Below are 7,750 nucleotides of genomic sequence, written 5' to 3'. Positions count from 1 at the left end.
ACTGCCAGTACCTTTTAACTTGTTAGAAGTACAAATTTGTGCGTCTTTCCTCAAACCAACTGATTCTGCAATTCTGGGCTTGGCCCAGAAATCTAGGTTTTGGCATGTACTCTAAGTGCTACTATATCATGGGGAATTCTGAAAAGCCACTGCCTTAGACTGACTTTCATAAAGAAATGATCTTCTAGTCCCAGGCAGTTCTAGCCAGTCCTTCCCAGAACTTCCCCAAATCTGGCAGAGTGCTTGCACAGACCAGGAATTTTTTAATTGACTGTAGAAACAAAATACAATGTTAACTACTATTTTTATGACATCATATATTATGATATATATATTTAAATCTTATTACATGCATGTAAAAATTAATCTTCAGAATGCTCCAATGAGGTGGGGTATTTCATCTTTTAAATTTTCACTAGAGTAGAAATTCTAGAGATCTTAAAATTCATGGTGGCAGTCATAACTGGCAAGACTACATGCCCACAAATTTCAAGTGTTGAAAATTAGCAGTTCTCCATTGCCCTATGATGTGGTTGGATTGAGGATAGAAAGAATGATTGAGTTTCCTTTTGGAAATGCTGGATTAAAAGAAAAAATAGGTAGAAAGTACTCTTGGCTCTTTTTAAGGATTGGAGGTTTGCAATATGTTTCTAGATTAAGGGAGAAAAGACAAAGAAATAGAAATTGCTAGATTTACTCAAGATGCATAAAAGAAGACAACCCCTACAAATAAATTGACATAGGTTTACTCATCAGGAGATCCATGCTTTTCAGTTAATACGTACCATCTTTTGCAAAGCAAAATATTATGCTAGATAAGGGGAAAGCAGATATATATAAGCTACAAGAAAATTTTAAGGTGAAAGTGAACAAAGAAGGCTGAAGTCGCATCGTTTGGCCTTTGTGTTAGTAAAGGAAACCTTCAGTCCTTTACAGAGAGAGGGTAGGGGTTGAGGAAATAGTTTGTAGATGAAAAGAGTCATTGTCCAGACAAGCCTGTGTATCACAGTGTGGCCCTACTGACTTCTGCAAAGTGCAACATAGACTACTGGACAGTAGTGGTGACTTTAGAAACCTTCCCTTTTCAAGAGATGTCAGAATGAATTATGGTCTTCCTTCAACCATGTCGCATAGAAGTCTACACTGGCCTGAGTGGTTTTTACCCCATAAAGTCCTCATGGTTTACCAAAAAGGGAAACAAATGGGATTTAAAGAATAGAAACAATTTGATTCAATGTTGGAGGGCTAGCAAATGCACACTAAAATATTTCATATTAGTTGTTATAAACGGTTGAGTCTTTATATTCATCTATAAGCAAGAAAATTGAAAACCAATCTGTTTTTAATAACAAAATTATTTGAAGTAAAATCCTGAATCAAAGTGACTTGAGCTCATTTCTACAAGATGCTTTATGTTAATTAAAGTACAAATCTGACTGATATGAATGGACATTTGTTTGGAATAATTAGTGGGTGTATTCTTTAATATGCTATTGCAGGTTAAGCCCATATAACAAATTAAAGTCAATTTAATCACACTGTTTTTGAAAAGTCTAGAAGTCCAGTGTTCCTTGGTATAAGCTTTAATTTCATTTCTTTTTCTATCTAGTTACCGAATATGAGTTATGAAAGTACTGATATCAGGCATTATGTACTGCTGTTTTATATTATGTTGCCCTATTATTACAAAATAATGTTCCTACTTAGGTTAGTTTTGAAAAAAGTTAATTCATATCAATTTCCATTTCAATTCTGATATCCAGTTTCCTCTTATAATCTTTAAATTAATACCACCAATAGAGATTATAAAGCTCATGCTGTACTCATTAACTATAGGTTAGTATTTCCTTCCACTTTGGTCCTTTAAAAAAATTCAGTCACCTCTTTGGCAATCTTGACCATAAGACCACATGCTCCTTAAAAGAAAGAAGAATCCCCTACATATCAAGAAATTGCAAATAGAACCAAGGAGCTGAAGGAGATGAGCATTCCTGATATTATTTATGGAACAAAAAAAATTGCCCTTCTGCGTGCTTGCAAAATACATTTTAACTAAAATATGAACCAAAGTAATAATAATAATATAACTGTCCTGTCCTTTTTAAAGTATTATGTCATATTTTTATTTAAAGAACTTTTGACATATGCCCCTTGTGTATCACTCAATGTGTTATTACATATTTTCCCCGAAATTTATCTTACCCTTCATCCCATTGCTCTATCTGCTGTAGAAAGCTCTAGACTTCCATTTTTCTGTTAGTAATGTGAATTGACATCCAGGGTAAGCAGACCTTACTAAGTCACTATATGTTTTTTTATCCACGTGAAGCCAGAATGATCTATTATAAGTACTATAATGGGAACTGCAATATTATAGGTGACAGGAAAACACAGTGAATGTAGCCATGACAACGGAGATAGGAAGAGAGCAAACTAGGTGATGAACAACTAGACTTCCTATAATTAGGCCGAGGGTAAGGAGTGCTTCTAACTAAAAATTTCTAGCCGCATTTAAAAGATTTAACAAGCTCTGTATCACCTTGTGTATTAGACAAGTGCAGTAAATGATGGTGCACATGGTACATGTTGTTTATTAGCGTGCTTCTTCCTTTTAAATGTTCTCTTATTAAAATTCTGAATGCCTCATCTGAAGCAGCATTCTAAGAAACTCCAGTGGGTGGGATTATAAGACTTAGATGGTTCATGTAGGTCTCAAGTTTAACTGTGGATAAATTTGTTTTAGGAAATGCAATTTCTTGGGAATTTAAACACAGCTAGAGTGATATGCCAGTTTGAGAAGATCATGTGTAATCTTTGAGTGACAGGTACTCCTTTCCTGCTATCATATCTGCTCTGATTTTATAATCAGAAGCCCACATGCTCTGAAAAAAAGTCTACCTGGCTTGTCTAATGAGTGACTTTTCAAAAATAAAGTTTGTCTCTGCTGTCAAAATCCCGCACCCAGTGATTGCCACTCCTACCAGAACTCCATCAATTTCAGCTACTATTTCCTCTCAGGTACAACTTTTTAAGGACCCACAACCCACTCTTGATTCAAGTTGATTGAGATGCCACATTATCTCCACACTACAAGAGCTCAGCTTAACAGGGCCTGTAGACGGTATTATTATAAAATATCACCCACTTTCTGTACTGTCAAATGTTATTTATCCCCAGGTGATGGAAAAATGAATGAAATTTACCAAGTGGTTCCAGAAATACATTTTTCATGATCAACTAAACCTATGGTACTGCAACACAAACACATCATTGCTTCTCTTATGTTCTCCTCTACCCCTTTCTGCAAGTAAAAACATATAAATCCCTTCCATTCGGTTCCCCTAAATGGTACTCAAATGTCTTGTACTCTTGCTCAATAGCACCCTAAAGAATTTCCTGGCTTCCTGTATTCAAGAGATCAAGAAATATGAATACAGATACAAACGTATCAATTCACAATATTGCATGTCTGGGCCTACACACAGAGAAATAGCCATTTTCGAGACAACTGAGGGGAAGAAAAAAGAAGACTTCATCACAAATGACTTATTACCTCTTTCCACCTGATCCCATTTATATGCTTCCTATCAGTATTGATGGACGTGCAGGGAAGAATGGCTGTAGGCTCCACATTAGTCACTGTAATCACCAGCCTCAATAATTGACAGAAGAGAGGTTCTGCTCTGGTGATGGGTAGCCCATAAAGACTGTTTTTGTGCAGCAGCTAAACATTCATTCACATAACTCAGTAACTCAGTAAGATGCATTTTCAAAGACCAGAAAATTCCTTCTTTGCAAGAAATAGAGGAGATGGCAGGTAAATATGACATCAAACAAGACCTCTGACTTGTCCAAATGAACTATCAGAATACTAGGGACATCCTAAAACCATTAAAAATAATGCCTTCAGTGCATCAGATATAGAAAATTGATAAATTTATTTTGGGTTTTGTGACAAGACAGTTCAATTTCCTAGTTGTATGTTATCATTATATTGTCTTTGATTCAAGCTTCTTCCTCTATCCATGTTTAAACATTGAACTTTGCCATGACTTTGACCATGGCAAGATTTGTATTTCATCTGATGACTGATATTGACTCAGAGATCTTTGTTGTTAACACACCCAGCAATAGCTTGAGATGGGCTTTGCATTGTCCTATTGTGATTAGAAATGTTAGATGTGCTCAGCCTAGACACCTCCATCTTCAAGTCCCTGCCCAGGAGTTTTGCTTAATATCAGTTCAAAACACAAAAATACCTCTTCCCCCTCTCCTCCCTAGGAGTTACTTAGTCATTGTAATACCTAACGGGACCACAAACAACACCCTGCCCTCCACATGACCACAGGCAAACATTGTGTGTGCCAAGTGACCTCAGATTACATTCTAGTTACCCCATAGCAATCCTACACTTTGTTTTCCCCTCTTACTGTCTGCTCTTGTGGGCAGCTAGTCCCTTCCTTCATGATTTGTTTACCTGCCCCTATAAAACACTTTAGTCCATAAGTGGCTGTGGACTCAAGCTCTTTGTAGGAGACACCACATCCCTTTGCAGGCTTATCTCTCAAATAAACCAGAGCTGGCATTGAGCCATTTCCTTGCCTATTTTATGTGCCTTTTGGGTTCTAATAAGAAATACAAAGGGCAGGATTTACTTTCATAGTGCAATGTCACTTAGTCAGAAAGGAAGAGAACTCAGAAAAGAGTACTGAGTTCCCTCAACCCTGTCCCAAACTCTACCACAATGGTAAGGTCTTAGTAGCCACCTTCAACTGTATTGAAGTCAATACTGGTTTATTGTTACTTAGGGGGAGGGGGGAAGCAGTTGGCATTTGGACAGTCAACCATATGCCACTTCCAAGGGCAACAACAGCTGAAGGAGACTAGCATGCTGAAAAGAAATAAGTTTAGAGTTTGAGAGGAACTGACAGAAGATAGAGCAACTTTCACCCAGAGCTGGCCAGGGAAACCCTGGCCTAGGAAACCAAACATTTCGTTACAATTTGTGTGAACTTTGTAGCAGTACTGGGATTAGAGCTGTAACTCCATTCTAGTGTTTAGCAGCACCACTGTGGATTTGAAACTTGTAAAACCAAAAAGAGCAATGTGTGGGTATAATAATTACCATCCCAGAACAGACCAATAAAACAGGGAATCTGGTACTCTGCCTCCAATCTGGCCAAAGCTGCATGCTCCAGAAGATTCAAAACCCGCTGTAATACACCTAATTGTGCAACACAGGACTACAGGGGGACATTTCTCCCAGTCCCCGGCTGGTGATCAGTAGCGTGTGCCTTGAAGCAATGGAGATGAGCATCCTTGTAATTTTATTCTTGACAATAAACTGCCAGAATTCAGAGCAATGTGGAATTCCTTTCTCAAGCCTTCCCCAAAAGTTTGAGTCAAGCAAAAACCAAACAAGTACCACCATGGAATTACAGACACTGTCATGAGTCAGATTCCCCGTTTCCCTTTATATTGGCAATAGTGTTTTCCCATCCTATGTGGCTAATAGTGAGCACAAATAAAGGTCTCAGCTTGCTTTCTTCATACCAGTCCTTTCTTCTCAGCCCATGCATACTGCGTCTTTTACTTGTCCATTTCTACATGCATTGCTCCTATTTCTCCTCTCATAGGAGCTGTTCCCCTTTCACAGCTCTTGCAAATTTCTTGACACATTTCTGGACTGTTTTGTTGTTGTTTTCTCCTATTTCTGTTTTATTTGTGAACAGAGTGAGAAAAAAGTAAACACAGGATCAAAGTGTGAGCATACAACAGATTCTGAAAACTGCACGTGAGAATATTAAGCATATTGTACCATTTTGCTACACTTCTTAATTAATGTGGCCTAATATTAATTTACATTTTGAATAGACACATTTTTCCTCCTACAGCTGTTGTATGGCAAATGGATATTTTCACTCAATTCTCAAAACTGGTGCCTCTATCTCTGCCTTGAGAATTTTAGAGACAATTAGGAATTCATCATGGGTAGTAGAGGAACTAAGTGGTGCACCAAACAAAATAAATAGATACGTACACACACACACACACACACACACACACACACAAAATACATTCTAAATGTATGTTGCTTTGCACCTATCTATGTGAAATTCACCTGTCAAGTTGTTGCTTAATTTTAGGTTGCCATGACTTTTTTTTTTTTTTTTTTTTTTTGGCCAGTCCTGGGCCTTGGACTCAGGGCCTGAGCACTGTCCCTGGCTTCTTCCCGCTCAAGGCTAGCACTCTGCCACTTGAGCCACAGCGCCGCTTCTGGCCGTTTTCTGTATATGTGGTGCTGGGGAATCGAACCTAGGGCCTCGTGTATCCGAGGCAGGCACTCTTGCCACTAGGCTATATCCCCAGCCCGGTTGCCATGACTTTTGTCAGTGGAGATTTTCATCATAATTTCTCATTCTCACTTATCCTAACACCCAAGTTATCAAAAAATATTGATAGTTAATATTCCACATGTCTTCTGAGTCATCAATTCAGCCAGCATATGCACTGTGCATAGTCTTCATTGTTTAGTCCCTTCTTTCATGATCTTGATGAAAATGTGCCAGATTTGTTTTTCTGCCCTGTTTAGGGAATCCACAACAGAACTTCTGGTTTCTCTGTGTTGTCTCAATTTCCTTAATACACTGTACTGAGAATGCACCAGAAGACATCAGTGCTTAAGAGAATGTGTGTGTGTGTGTGTGTGTGTGTGTGTGTGTGTGTGTTCAGGTGATTTTTTTGTTTTTACTTTTGCTATTACTCTCAGAAAAATACTAAAGTGTAAAAACAGCCATTCTGTTCATGTTTGATGTATATAAAATAGGTAGGTTGATATGTAGAAAGGATGAGAGTTCAAGAGTAAAAAGCATCCAGTAAAAACACTGACTGTATAGCCCAATGTGATACTAGGTGATCCACTTTCTCTGAGAATGCAATTTAAATAACATATTTAAAATATGGACAATGACATCCCTTGTTAGATTTTCCAGAAGAATTAATGGAATAATGACTGATGCTTTAAAAATATTACTTTTCTATCCTCCTTAAGTTTGGGACTAAGGAATAATAATGACAACACTTCATCCTCCATGATTCAGTACAGTTTTCATTCTTTGTTACATATGAGTCACAAAGCCTTCCTAATTTTAACTTTGAGCACTTCTAACCACTATATTTCATGAAGCTACAGCTTCTTTAGATACATATAACATGTGATGCTGTAGGATCATCTTTCATTCTTGTAGTAAAATTTCATTTTCCTCTACAAGTGATGCAAAAAGGAGGCCAAAGGCAAGTAAAATGGACATAATCACACACATGTTCACACACTTGCTCATGCATTTATTTTGTGTTTTCGGTATGGTTCATAACAACTATAATAAAATAAAAAGTAACAGCTATCATTTTTCAATGTCATTTTTGCACTATACTGGGATACAAATGTTGACTTCTACAACTGCAAAATGTGGGTGTTCATAGTCTTCCTACACCTGTGGCGATCTAGACCTCAAAGGATGTATACATTGAAGTTTATTCTGTTAAACATAATGTAAGTAGTGCATAGGCAAATTGTTAGACCTAGAAACAATTCTCATGTCTGAGGGAATTTTTTAAAACTATGGACAAGGCTGTACAGAAGATCATTTCAGTTGTAAAGACTTTTTTTCTTAGCATCAAACTCACATTTGTACAATTTCTGAGATCTCCTATATTATTAAAAAGATAGGTATCACCAGGGCAGTCTGCC

The sequence above is a fragment of the Perognathus longimembris genome, chromosome 21 (genome assembly GCF_023159225.1).
Source record: "Perognathus longimembris pacificus isolate PPM17 chromosome 21, ASM2315922v1, whole genome shotgun sequence".
Lineage (NCBI taxonomy): Eukaryota > Metazoa > Chordata > Mammalia > Rodentia > Heteromyidae > Perognathus > Perognathus longimembris.
The sequence above is the reverse complement of the archived record's forward strand: the minus strand, read 5'-3'. Positions refer to the sequence as shown.